A 13188-nucleotide genomic window follows, 5' to 3' on the forward strand; every position below is an offset into this window, starting at 1 on the left:
ATAGCAGACGCTTTTTATATAAACGTGTACCTAAAGTGGCTACTGATGCGTGAAGTATAATTTCCCGTACAATTTTGAGTGTGGAAATAAGTCAAAATCTTCATGGTAAGGAATAAAATATTTCCCGAAACACATTACTGCATATTTCCCTAGAAAATCTGCTAGAGTTCAGACGAATATGCGTGTGGGCTTATTTATTTTAGGAAATTGTATTCTGAGTACAATTGATAGGTTACGGAATAAGTATAGTAATAATGGCATAAATGAGGAGGACATAAAATGTAGACGAGCACAAGGAAAACCTTTCTTAAGAAAATAGCATTTGCTTACTTGCAACAGTGATACAGGAATTTTGAAAACGTAGTCTCAGTCTTTCGTCTGGAGCGCGACATTTGTATGCAAGTAAAACATGGATAATATGTAGCTAAGAAAGAAAATGAATACAAGCATTTGAAATGCGGTGTTACAGAAGAATGCTAAACGTGACATGGGTAGATGGATTTACGAATGAAGAGATACTGAATCGAATTGGCGAGCGTATAACGATTTAACTAACTTTGACCACAAGAACAGATACAATGATAGGGACATCTTAAGTCACCCAGAACTTGTTCTGTTAGTTTTTGAGGGAAGTGTAGGTGTTCAGAATGCAAGGGGTAGAACAAGGCAGGGTAGTACGCAATGGAGGGCTGCATAAAACTAGTTTGTGGACTGATGACCCAACAACAACACTTGCATCAGCTCGTTAAAATATGATAGTTTAAATAATACCTATACATATTTTCACAATCGTTATATTGGCAGGGATAGTGCAGTAATGGCAGTTCTCATTTTACGGAAAAAAAAAAAACTAAATCATCATCACAGTGAATTGATCGTGTTTTTGTATGACTGTTGAGCAAGTAAGTTAAAACATACCGTATCGAATTATCAGTGTTTCCTTAGACATTTCCTAGCTGACGTAAGTTGCGCAGGGTTTTCAGGATAACATATCATATCTCAGTTAAGAACTAGGTAATTACAGGTTGTGATAAACAAGAAAACATAGGAAACTACTTAGGATAATTTCTTAAAGAAATTTAATATATTCCATACTGGTGATAGCAGACGGATATAAGCTCTTACAGTCTGCCGTTGTGGCACAGTTCTGCACAGATGTTCAACATGCATCCTTCACGCTTGATTCTACTCCTGGCGGTAGCTGCCGCCATGGCCGTCATGAGTTATGCCGAACCTTCAGTAAGTAAAATCCTTATTATACATTTCCACAACCATCTTTAGTTTTAAGTCAGGAGGCAGAGAAAGTCAACAAGACAGAAAATAATACAAAACCATTTCATGTTTAAACCAAGTAACGTCCAACGTAAAATGTAGTTCATAATTCCTCTAAAGTTTATTTACAGTTGTGATGGTTATGAAAAGAACCGGAATAGGTAATCGATAAATCTCACTGATTATGCATTGTACTGAAGAATTTAATAAGAAAGTAATTGGAATTCCAAATAACCTTATTTGTTAACGAAATATCGATATTTATGACCGTAGACAAGTCATTTGTTTACTTCTAGTCTGTTTAAGTCTTGAAGAAAAATTAAAATTTTTGAATAATAGTGATGAAAATTTTGAGTAATGTGAACCATATTTTGCATCTCTGGAGAGGTATCATCCGAGTGCAAAAACGTTTACGCCACTCAAGTTGGATCGTTGCTACGCGATTAAGGAACGGTTGAATACATAGTTTTATAAATTAGGTAACTAAAATATGAACTTTGTACAAACATTCATCTATACTAATATATGAAGAGGTAAAGTGTGTTTGTATGTAATGGCTAATCTCAGGAACTACTGGACCGATTCTAAAAATTCTTTCACTAATAGAAAGATACATTATTCCTGAGTGCTATGGGCTATATTTTATTTTCAAAACAATTCAACGGGGGCGGGGGGAGGCGACGTTGAGAGATATAAAAATACTAGGCGAATATAGGCGAAATATCGAATTTGTCGTACACGGGCGAGACAAAGCTCATTTTAAGCCTCTTGACGCAAAGAACAAACCTCGGTAAGCCCTACGGGCCTAAAAGCAACCGTTATTGAGATATTGGCACCCCACTACCCCTGCTTTAGGACTCAGCGTAACCATGACAACATCAGCTCCAGTATGCTTACAGCAGCGAGATAATCTACAAAATATCACAAAAAACCTAACATGTTACAGACATAAAATTTGGCATTTGGAATCTCCTTTAAAATAAAAGAACACACATATTTGTCTTCAGAAAATCCACTTAAGGGTTGAGGGTTGAAAAGAAGTGAAGGAAGAGTTGAAATCTTTATATGAGGATACATATATCTCAGAAATGGAAGATGTTACCGACGTTAAAATTGGTAGGCCGTACTTGGAATCTCTTTTAAAAATAAATGAACGCACTATTTCTGGAAAATCCACTTAAGGAGGTGAAATTTTTTAAAAATCGGGTGATATTTTAAAATGAGTACCTTCTTCTCTTTTACCGGTTTTTCCACACCTGTGGGGTCGCGGATGCGAACTCTGTCGCACATGTCGATTTGACGGTGTTTTACGACTGGATGCTGTTCCTGACGCCAACCCTATGTGTAGGGATGTAATTACTATTGCGTATTCCTGTTGTGGTTGGTAATATGGTGTGTTGAGTGAATATTGAGAGGAGAGTGTTGGGAAAAACACAAACAACCTGTCCTCGAGCCAGAAAAATTAATTACACGCGATTAAAATATCCGACACAGCCCGGAATCGAAACTGGAACTTTGTGAACCGAAGGTCTCATAAACTTAACATGTTACAGGCGTGAAAATTGGTATTTGTAATCTCCTTTAAAAATAAAGAAACCCCCTTTTTTGACTGTTTCTCACGTGTAGAGTTCCATGTCGCATGTTTCACATTTAACTCTGCCAGTAGCTTGGTCATCTTAGCCCCTAAATGAAATGCAACAAACGTAGTTTACAAAGAGGTTCTGGCGTAACTGAAATGCAATTTTTCGGCGAGTTTTTATACTTTAGGGATTTTCAGATATTATCTTAGTGCAGTACCGAGGAACAATTAATTTTTATCAACTTACGAAATCATCGCGAACGAAGACGTGGGTAACAGTTAGTATTAAATAAGTATATGAGCAGGGGTAGGATTTTGATGTCATGTCATCTTTTAACTGGTCCACGACAGACATTGCTAACTTGTACAGAAATAGTGATCATAGCTTCCACATTGCAGAAATGCTAATTTATCCGGTCATTTTTGTCTTTTATTGACATTTTGAAATATTAGGCCATTTTCTAAAATTTTACGTCATTATCTGATCATTTTGTGGAATTTCTTAGACTATTTTATACTATTTTATTCATTTTCTTATATGTTTGAGGATTTTGAAGCATATACGAGTGCGGTATTGCATATTATCGCAACTTTTAAGTGAGGATGAATACGGAGACATGAGAGTCTTCACAACGCTTTGTCAATGTGGGGACTAAAGAAATTTTGTTCACCACTTACTTCTAGGAGATGTCCACATTCCTGGAGAGACACGTACAATTTAAAAGTCCTCCTCGTGAAAAGTCGAGAGAGATTTTCTTCTGAAGACGCGGACCAAAGTTCTCTGCGAAGCGTAATGAATTCCACCTAGTTTTCTTGACATGGTAACAGCCCAAAGGCTTTTTTAAAAATAGGCTCCATTAGCAAATTGATTGTAAAATTTCATTTTAAATTTGTCGTTTTTTTTAAGTTTTCGGATCATGTTACTGGACATTTGCCCCCGTTTTATAGATCAAATTTTAAGCATTTTTAGGTCATCAAAGTCCTGGCTCTACATATGAGACACGTTTGGGATTACGTCGGTTACATTCGTATATAAATTTTATCATTATTATTAATTATACACAAGTGCATATGTGTTATTTTCATACTTTTACACTTGTTTTTTTTTCTTATTTTTACAGTTGATGTCAACAGGGCTATATTTTAAACTCATTTTAACCAATTTTGACGACACACTCATGTGAAAATAAATTAAAATTTTAACACTGATGATGGACCTTAGTGTCCGAAAACCGGTTATGCGTTAATAAAGTGTGTGCTGATACGACTTTATATAATTAATAATAACAATAATAAAATAACTACATCAGCACTGTTAATAAGAAATGGCTTTGATATTTTATAATGATCATAATTGGTATATAAAGTTTGATATTTTTTTCTTCCTTTACCGCTTTTCCCGCACCTATGGGGTCATGGATGCCATCTCTGTAGCACATGTGGATTTGGTCCTGTCTTACGGCCAGATGCCCTTCCTGACGCAACACTATATGAAGGAATGTAACCACTGTTGCATATTTTTCTGGTGGTTGGCAGTGTGCCTATTTGTCTGAATAAGAAGGGGAAGATGTTGGAACAAATATAAACGCCCAGACCCGGAGCCAGAAGAATTAGTCAAATGCTATTAAAATCCTCAACCCGGCAGGGAATTGATCCCCGAAACCTTTGAACCGAAGGCCTCAACACTGACCATACAACCAAGGATTCGGAATACGCTTTGATATTATTCATAACATTATTTATTTATTTTATATTTATTTATTTATTTATTTATTTATTTATTTATTTATTTATTTATTTATTTATTTATTTATTTATTTATCGTATGGCATTTAGTGCCGGGAATGTCCGAGGACGCGTTCGGCTCGCCTAGTGCTGGTCTTTTTATTTGAAGCCCATAGACGACCTGCACGTCTGAATATGCGATGATGATAATGAGGGTGATGCCCGGTTTCGGCACATAGCCCACTCCTGTCGAATGACCCCAAACAGTCTGCTCAAAACTTGTCGTCCCCATCCGACGAATGATTCACTATCAACTGCGTCATATGCCGTCACTCCATATGAACACTGTGGAGAGGTTTGGTATTTAATCCAGCCTTTTGTCATGCAATCTAGTTATTAGAAGTTGTATATCACCACTTCCTCTACCCTGCCGGCCAGCATTCTGATGGTGAAAACTTTTTTCGAGCACGAACCGGATAATTATGGTGTCAGACCATATAGACTTCAACGCCTTAACGATCATGGCCACCAGGCGGGCATTTCTGCATAACAATTATGTGCCTTTTGAAGCCCATGGGGAAGTAGGTGATGTATAGTAGGCCATGAACTGCCTAGAGGAAATTACTATTTATTAACGTTACAAGAGCTGAAATTGAGGGTTTAGTTCTGAGTTGAGATGCTTACGACCGCGTCGTGAAAGCATTGATATAATACAGTACGCCATGAAGTGTGCGGCAGGTAACTTCCCTTTACAATGTCGAAGAAATCCCACTTTTCAAACGCAAAAATGTTTAGTATTTTGTAGTGGTAGGGGATTAAAACATTTTTAAGAAGAGACTAGCAAATGTACCCGTGCTTCGCTACGGTATTCTACATTGCATACGGATATCGAAGTAAATTTCTGTACATGCAGTGAATTATTGCGATTCCGTTGTAAGCATCAATAATAATAGCCTGTTCATTTTTGGTGTTAACTGCATTACAGAAGCATGACTTATCTGAGACTGCTTAGGTACATTATGGGTAGAACTGTCGGTAAGGTTATGTACGGACTATTTGTCATTTCGATGTAAACTGAATTATTATTATTGTAGCTCGGGAATTTAGACATGAAACAATAATGTTAAAATTGTATAATGGCGATCTAAAGTAGGTTATGGGGTAACGGAGTGAGGCCCCTGAATACTAAAATGCAAACTTAAACGACCCATAAAACTGGACTAGCTCAGTGATAGTGCGACGGGCTAGTAACCCTAAGTCGGAAGATGCCGTGGGTCAAAATCCCACCGGCTGTTCTTGAAATGATTTCTGTAGTTTTCCATTTCACTTAAATGCCGGAACATTATAAGGCTGAAATAGCCACATGAATAATAATAATAATAATAATAATAATAATAATAATAATAATAATAATAATAATAATAATAATAACAACATTTCCTGGTGTTGTTGTTGCTATTATCATATAATTTTTAACAGAATGAATGTTCAAATTACCCAATTTTTCCCACCAATAGGCTGCACAGTTTGTAATGTAAGTCATTTTGAAAAGTGAACTTAATAGTGTAGGCCTATTCATACTGAATGAAGAGACAACTGAATTATTATTATTATTATTATTATTATTATTATTATTATTATTATTATTATTATTATCTATTCATAATTAGTATAATTGGAGGCTCCTCCGTGGCCCAGAGGGTAGCCTCTGACAGTTAAGGGAAATTAATACGCTTTAAGGCATTAACTACCACTTTTGGGTGTTTTGCAAACCATAAAATGTTTCAAATAGGTTGGATTATTGTTATTTATTTATTTTATTTTACTTCATTTTCCATAAGCATTTGTAAAAGGGGAAAAAATACATTTAATTTGACGTGTGGGTCCCAGAAAAACTAGTTGTTGTTATTATTATTATTATTATTATTATTATTATTATTATTATTATTATTATTATTATAACAAATACATCGCAATAGGGAACATGCATGATCCGGGGTTTTAATTAAAAATATGCTAATCCGATTCAAAATTTCATGCAGAATTCAAAAATGTGATCAGAACGTACAAACAATAACTCCAAACATGATAAAAATCTACGAAAATGTCACGTCACGCAAGTACGCTATCTCATTGGTCTGACGTCATCGTACAGGTTGACTGAATTAGCAGACGAAATAACACATAGTGTGCTGTGAGAAGCAGGATACACTTCGCGTATTGCTACTTTACGTTAGTGTCTGGTATGGTTAAATTCGAGGTCTATACATTGGATAATAATCTGAGTGGTATATTTTAGACTTAAAATGAATCCTGCGCAGACAGTGAGGCAGAAAACTTATAAATGGTGTAGAGTTCCGATGTGCAATAGCACATCGCATACCATACCAAACAAATTGTTTATAAACGTTCCAAAGACGCTAAAACTAGGGAGAAATGGATTTTGGCGAGCCGGAGAAATGCTGGTGATATATCGGAAAAGTCTACAGTTTATTTTTTTGAAGATTTTTTTTTTTTGCTAGGGGCTTTACGTCGCACCGACACAGATAGGTCTTATGGCGACGATGGGATAGGAAGGGCCTAGGAGTTGAGAGGAAGCGGCCGTGGCCTTAATTAAGGTACAGCCACAGCATTTGCCTGGTGTGAAAATGGGAAACCACGGAAAACCATTTTCAGGGCTGCCGATAGTGGGATTCGAACCTACTATCTCCCGGATGCAAGCTCACAGTCGCTTTTGAAGATTTTAACGTAAGATTAATTTGTTTGAATTTTCAAATCACTTTTCCATGTCAGCTGTTCTAGTGGTAAAACTTTAAATGCTTCAATTACATCTTGGAATATGAAAGTAATAAACAGTGCATTAAATAATGCTGATTATTAAAGTATTCTCCAAACCTAACCTATGTTTTGGGTGATACATGTCTAGATAATAAATCAAAGGGGTTATGAACCATTTTGACAGCTCTAATTCTACCAATATATCTTGGCATGGGACAGTTATGTATGTCTTTATTGAAGAGCTTAATTGGTAAAGAAATTTAGGCTATATCTAAATACTCTATAATGTAACAAAGAATAGGCGTGTGCATCATGAAAGGAAACAACGTGAATTTAACAAATGTATAACTCTACACAAAACCAATGCTTGTCTGTTACGGTCTTATAAGTTAACAATGCTCAATTATAATAATTATCATAATATTAATGAAATAAATAACATAATTGCACACAGGTGAAAATAGTGATATAGGTGTTTAAAATATCCAACTTAGCCTAAGTTTTAGGTTATACAAGCCAAGTCAATAAACCGAAGGGTAAAAATACCGCGCGAGTTGGCCGTGCGGTTAGGAGCGCGCAGCTGTGAGCTCGCATCCGGGAGATAGTGGGTTTTGAACCCCACTGCCGGCAGCCCTGAAGATGGTTTTCCGTGGTTTCCCATTTTCACACCAGGCAAATGCTGAGGCTGTACCTAAGGCCACGACCGCTTTGTTCCCATTCCTAGGCCTTTCCAGTCCCATCGTCGCCATAAGACCTATATGTGACGGTGTGACGTAAAGCAAAAAAAAAAAAAAAAGTAAAAGTCACGGCACCCAAAGACATTCCTGTATTGAGCGACTAAAATGTCACCAGGACACTTTTCTTTCCTGATATGCTCAGCTTGTTAAAAGCCAAATGTAATTAATGTTATTGGCTTCACGCCCCGCTAACTACTTCTACGATTTTCGGAGACGCCGATGTGCAGGAATTTAGTCCTGCAGGAGTTCTTTTACGTGCCAGTAGATCTACCGACACGAGGCTGACGTATTTGAGCACCTTCAACTACCACCGGACTGAACCAGGATCGAACCTGCCAAGTTGGGGTCAGAAGGCCAGCACCTCAACAGTCTGAACCACTCAGCCCGACTTGTGAAAACTAGATGAAGTCATATTTATCTGTATCATGTTTAACTTTTTCCCTCCACAAAGATATTTAATTCTCTTTCATGGACCCCGGAAGTGGGTAGGCCAGTTGTCCCAACCATAAATATATATATTTTTGGGGAATTATAGATTATAGTACTATGATCTTTCTTTCCTTCTTTCTTTCTTTCTTGCTGAATCAGTTTATCCTTCAGGGTTGGTTTTCTCTCGGACTCAGCGAGGGATTTCACCTCTACCACTTCAAGGGCAGTGTCCTGGAACGTGAGACTTTGAGTATGGGGATGCAACTGGTGAGGAAGGCCATTACCTCGCCCAGGCGGCCTCACCTGTTATGCTCAACAGGGGCCATTTGGAGGATGGGAGGATCGTACGGGATAGACAAGGAAGAGGGAAGGAAACGGCCGTGGCCTTAGGTGCCTGGAGGAGAAGTAGGAAAATACAAAAAAAACACTTCGAGGATGGCTGAGGTGGGATTCGAAACCGTTCTACTCAGTTGACCTCCCGAGGCTGAGTAGACCCCGTTCCAGCCCTCGTACTATTTGTTTTCAACTTTCATGGCAGAGCCGGGAATCGAAACCGGGCCTCCGGGAGTGGCACACATTAACCACTACACCTCAGAAGCGGACTAGTACTATAATGCTACCTATATGTTTATGTTAGTGCTGAAATCCGATTTCTTACTTTACTAATGCTGAAAGCCCGAAAATGTAATGTTATTCTTTAATAGGGGAATCAGTCTAGAAGGAAATGTTGAAAGTGATGTGATATCTATCCAGGTTCGTTGTTATCCTAATACTATGGGTTACAGTACACTGCACGTATATAAAAGTCGCCACTTACAAACTTGCTCGTTATCCGCGAATTTCTGCGGCCACAAAAGTCACATTTTTCAAGAATGATGACATCTACACATGCCGGGAGTGGGTAATTTGCGCGCCTGCTGCCTTCCTTGGATGTGGTATCCGTTTCTCAGGCTCCCTCTCCGGAATCGAACCCTGATTCCCCGTTACCCGTTACAACCGTGGTAGGCGCAGAACCTACCATCGACAGTTGATAAGGCAGACATTTGAAAGATCGTCGCCGGCACGAGGACCGTGCGATCAGCCCAAAGTTATTCAGAGTCACCAAGGCAAACGGACCGGACGAGCCGACCGATTGATTTTGATCTAATAAAAGCATCTGACTGTGCTGTTTTGAACCTTTCTTCTGTCATTTAGAAGTTATTCGCGATCATGAATAATAAACAATCGGCTTTTAGCAACGGCTGGTGCACAACGGCTGGTAGAGCTCCATGCGGTACTGGATCGTGACGTCACAGCGCGCCGCTTACGTCAGAGGCCGTTTCACTCGCCTTGCGGAAAGGCACTATTAAATATTTTTTTAATGGTAGAAAACAAGGCAACATACCACAATGTAATGCGTTTACGTACTATTTCATTGGTGTACTTTTCAAAAAAACATATTTTTGAAAATGATGCATGTTCCCAATTGGGAACAGGTGGCAATGGTTACTTACATTAGTGTGATTTTTAATATCGTGTGGCTATTTCTAGCAGATTGCAGCCTTTGTAAGGTATTCTGCCGTCACCGAGAGAACCGAAACTGATGTAAACAAAGAACATTGTGTATCCGTATGTATCCATCCGCGGTGTGAACGCTGATTGGATCACTGGTCTTCTTCCATGCACATGGCAAGAACCACGTGGGCTGTCTTTGAACTGTCGTTACTTCGCCTCATTGCGGCGATTACATCATAGTTAGTTCTACATAGGCTTGCCGGATACCACTGATTGACTCGCAATTGTGATGCGGATTGCGAGACAAATTATACTCACTGTACGCGAAAAATAAACAAAAATCGAATGGCAAATGATATGTGGATATTTAACATATCAGAAAAGAAAGGTAGATTTGAATATATGGCCGAAACGTAAATGCGTAATCAATCAATCAATCAATCAATCAATCAATCAATCAATCAATCAATCAATCAATCAATCAATCAATCAATCAATCAATCAATCAATCAATCAATCAATCAATCAATCAATCAATCAATCAATCACAACAGCGCATATAAGTAAAACTTCACACATTTAATATTTCAATAAAATAAAATTCTGGAGAGGAACATAGACAAGGCAATATTAAAACAATAAAAATAGTGCAATACTTTACCTAATCAGAATCTGATAAAGGACGAACTCCTTCCTAGTCGGATGCCTCTCTCGCCTCTTCATCACCGCTGCTCGCGTCATTCAGATTAATGACCAGACGGTCCACAGGCATATCGCACAGACCGTCCAATTTCCAAAATGTCTCCTCTTCCCCCACCACGTGGTGAATAAAGGCTTGCCACATTTCAGCGGTTACGTTAACCAGAGCTTCATTAATTAATGTCCTGACTTCTGCCAATTTGAAGGTTTTATTATTGCGTGCAACATGTCCCTTCACCTGGCTCCACACCAACTCAATCGGATTCAAAACGCAGTGATAAGGAGGAAGTCTCAACACCGTATGACCTGCTTCCTCTGCTAGTGTGTCAATAACAAATCTGTCATACGTTTTCGTCACACTGTGATTTTTTATCACTCGGAGTAGTTCATCTTTCACCATATCTTTCCCGTAGGTAATACCTTTTGCCTCCATCCACGCGATAATGTCATCCTTACGCCACGATCTGGTGGGAATACGATCTAACTTAACACTGTGATATGACGCATTGTCCATTACAATCACATTGTTCGGTTCAAGCAGAGGTAAACCATGTAGTAAGAACTTCACCCGTCATCTCCTCATGAAAATCATTCGTTTTCTTCGATTCCATCATAAATTCTCCACCCTCTAAAAACCCATCTTCACTTCCTATGTGCAATAAAATCAGCCGTCTTCCCTATTCTGTCGGATTGTTTAGACCTGTGCTTAATCCTGCTTTGAATATTTGTTTCTTACTCATTATGTTTGTATCTACCCACACTTTGGAAGTCCTTCGTTTAATAATAATTTCGTGTGGCTATTTTTAGCCGAGTGCAGCCCTTATAAGACAGACCTTCCGATGAGGGTGGGCGGCATCTACCATGTGTAGGTAACTGCGTGTTATTGTGGTGGAGGATAGTGTTATGTGTGGTGTGTGAGTTGCAGGGATGTTGGAGACAGCACAAATACCCAGCCCCCGGGCCATTGGAATTAACCAATGAAGGTTCAAATCCCCGACCCGGCCGGGAATCGAACCCGGGACCCTCTTAACCGAAGGCCAGTACGTTGACCATTTAGCCAACGAGTCGGACATTAGTGTAAAAATAAAGTAATACTCAAAAATACTCAACAACTCTTCGATGAAGCAGGTCCCGAGTGAAATCGTCTATTTTATCAAATTTAAATTTCTGCTTCCGAACTTTCGTTTTAGTGGGGGTTACATAGGTATTGACATCACTGTATTAACTGTTTTTTCACCGTAGTAACACAGATTCCTGTCGCTTATAACACCGCCATTTCCTAAAACACCTTGTAAGAAATTTTTAATTTTCCTTACCAAATCAAGGTTTGTTTTATTATTTAACATCTCTGCCGATCACATTTTTGTCACATTTAGTTGGAGTTCTCGGTGAGGAAGGAGAAGAATAAGAAGAAGGTCCAGGCAGCTGATTTAAATCAGCTTCGTTATACTGTGATTCTTGATTTACCCACGGCCGGAAGAATACTGACATATTACGCTTGCGCTAAAATGATAAGTTATAAATATTACAAATATCAGTTATTTCATATCTTGGTATTAGTAGGCCTAATGCTCACTAGTTCACTGCACTGCACTCGGCATAAAGAAAGAGTCAAGATTGAAGAGAGTGATTTGCCAATCTCTCCATACCAAGCAAGGATAACATGGAGCTCATTAACTCAGCAGGGTGCAGGGTGGGATTTACAGCTGGCTTCCATGTCGCTTCCAAGAACTGAGGTCGTCATGTTTTGTCTCCAACTATACTTATACCTGCTGGCCTTACGTTGTTAGTACCAACATGAAACACTCCCACCTTCTCCTTTCCCTCTTCCTTCTCGTCTACTTTCCTCAACATTTGCCTCAACCTAATTCCTGGATAACACTCTACCCTTGTTCCCTTTCCTCCTTCATAGTGCTGATTGCAACGTCCTTTATTAGGTTCCTATTTAACACAAACTGTGGGCAAAAATGAATTATGTAAACTAGTTTTTATAATATTGCCATTGCTATATTATTTTATGTGAGTAAAGCTTGAAAATTTACGTAATGTTTCATAATGTTTGAAATCTATTTTCAGGCGTACGGCGCAGGACGTAACATTCATTTTTCTGGAAGATGATCTGGACTCTCCTTAACGCATATCCTGCACTTCACAGCACATATTTTACTTTAATAACGAGTGATGCATCACAAAGGATCTGAATAAAACATTGCACAAGCAAATTTCATTCTTTATTTCATCAGAAACCCATAAAATCTTCCCTATGAACTTTACGGGTAGAGGACATTGATGCATTGACAGACGTTTATTTAAAAAATCAAATATCTGAAAGAAGCTACAGAATAGGAAGCCTGTCAGTTTGGACATTCCTATTTTACTGATGTCATGAAACAAAAGTTATATTCTGCCAGACGCTTCCTACGGTAGTGTTGGCTCCCACTTTGGATCAGTAATAGAGCGTCAATCTCTGGATCC

General features: G+C 38.5%; 1 long non-coding RNA gene across 1 annotated transcript; it reads left to right on the top strand.

Annotated features, from left to right (window-relative positions):
- Positions 1 to 1120: 1120 nt before the first annotated feature.
- On the top strand, positions 1121 to 12935 carry LOC137502204 (uncharacterized). The gene is made up of 2 exons (XR_011018716.1): positions 1121 to 1239; positions 12790 to 12935. It is a non-coding gene; the product is annotated as an uncharacterized lncRNA (long non-coding RNA).
- Positions 12936 to 13188: the final 253 nt, after the last annotated feature.

This window comes from Anabrus simplex, chromosome 9 (genome assembly GCF_040414725.1).
Source record: "Anabrus simplex isolate iqAnaSimp1 chromosome 9, ASM4041472v1, whole genome shotgun sequence".
NCBI lineage: Eukaryota > Metazoa > Arthropoda > Insecta > Orthoptera > Tettigoniidae > Anabrus > Anabrus simplex.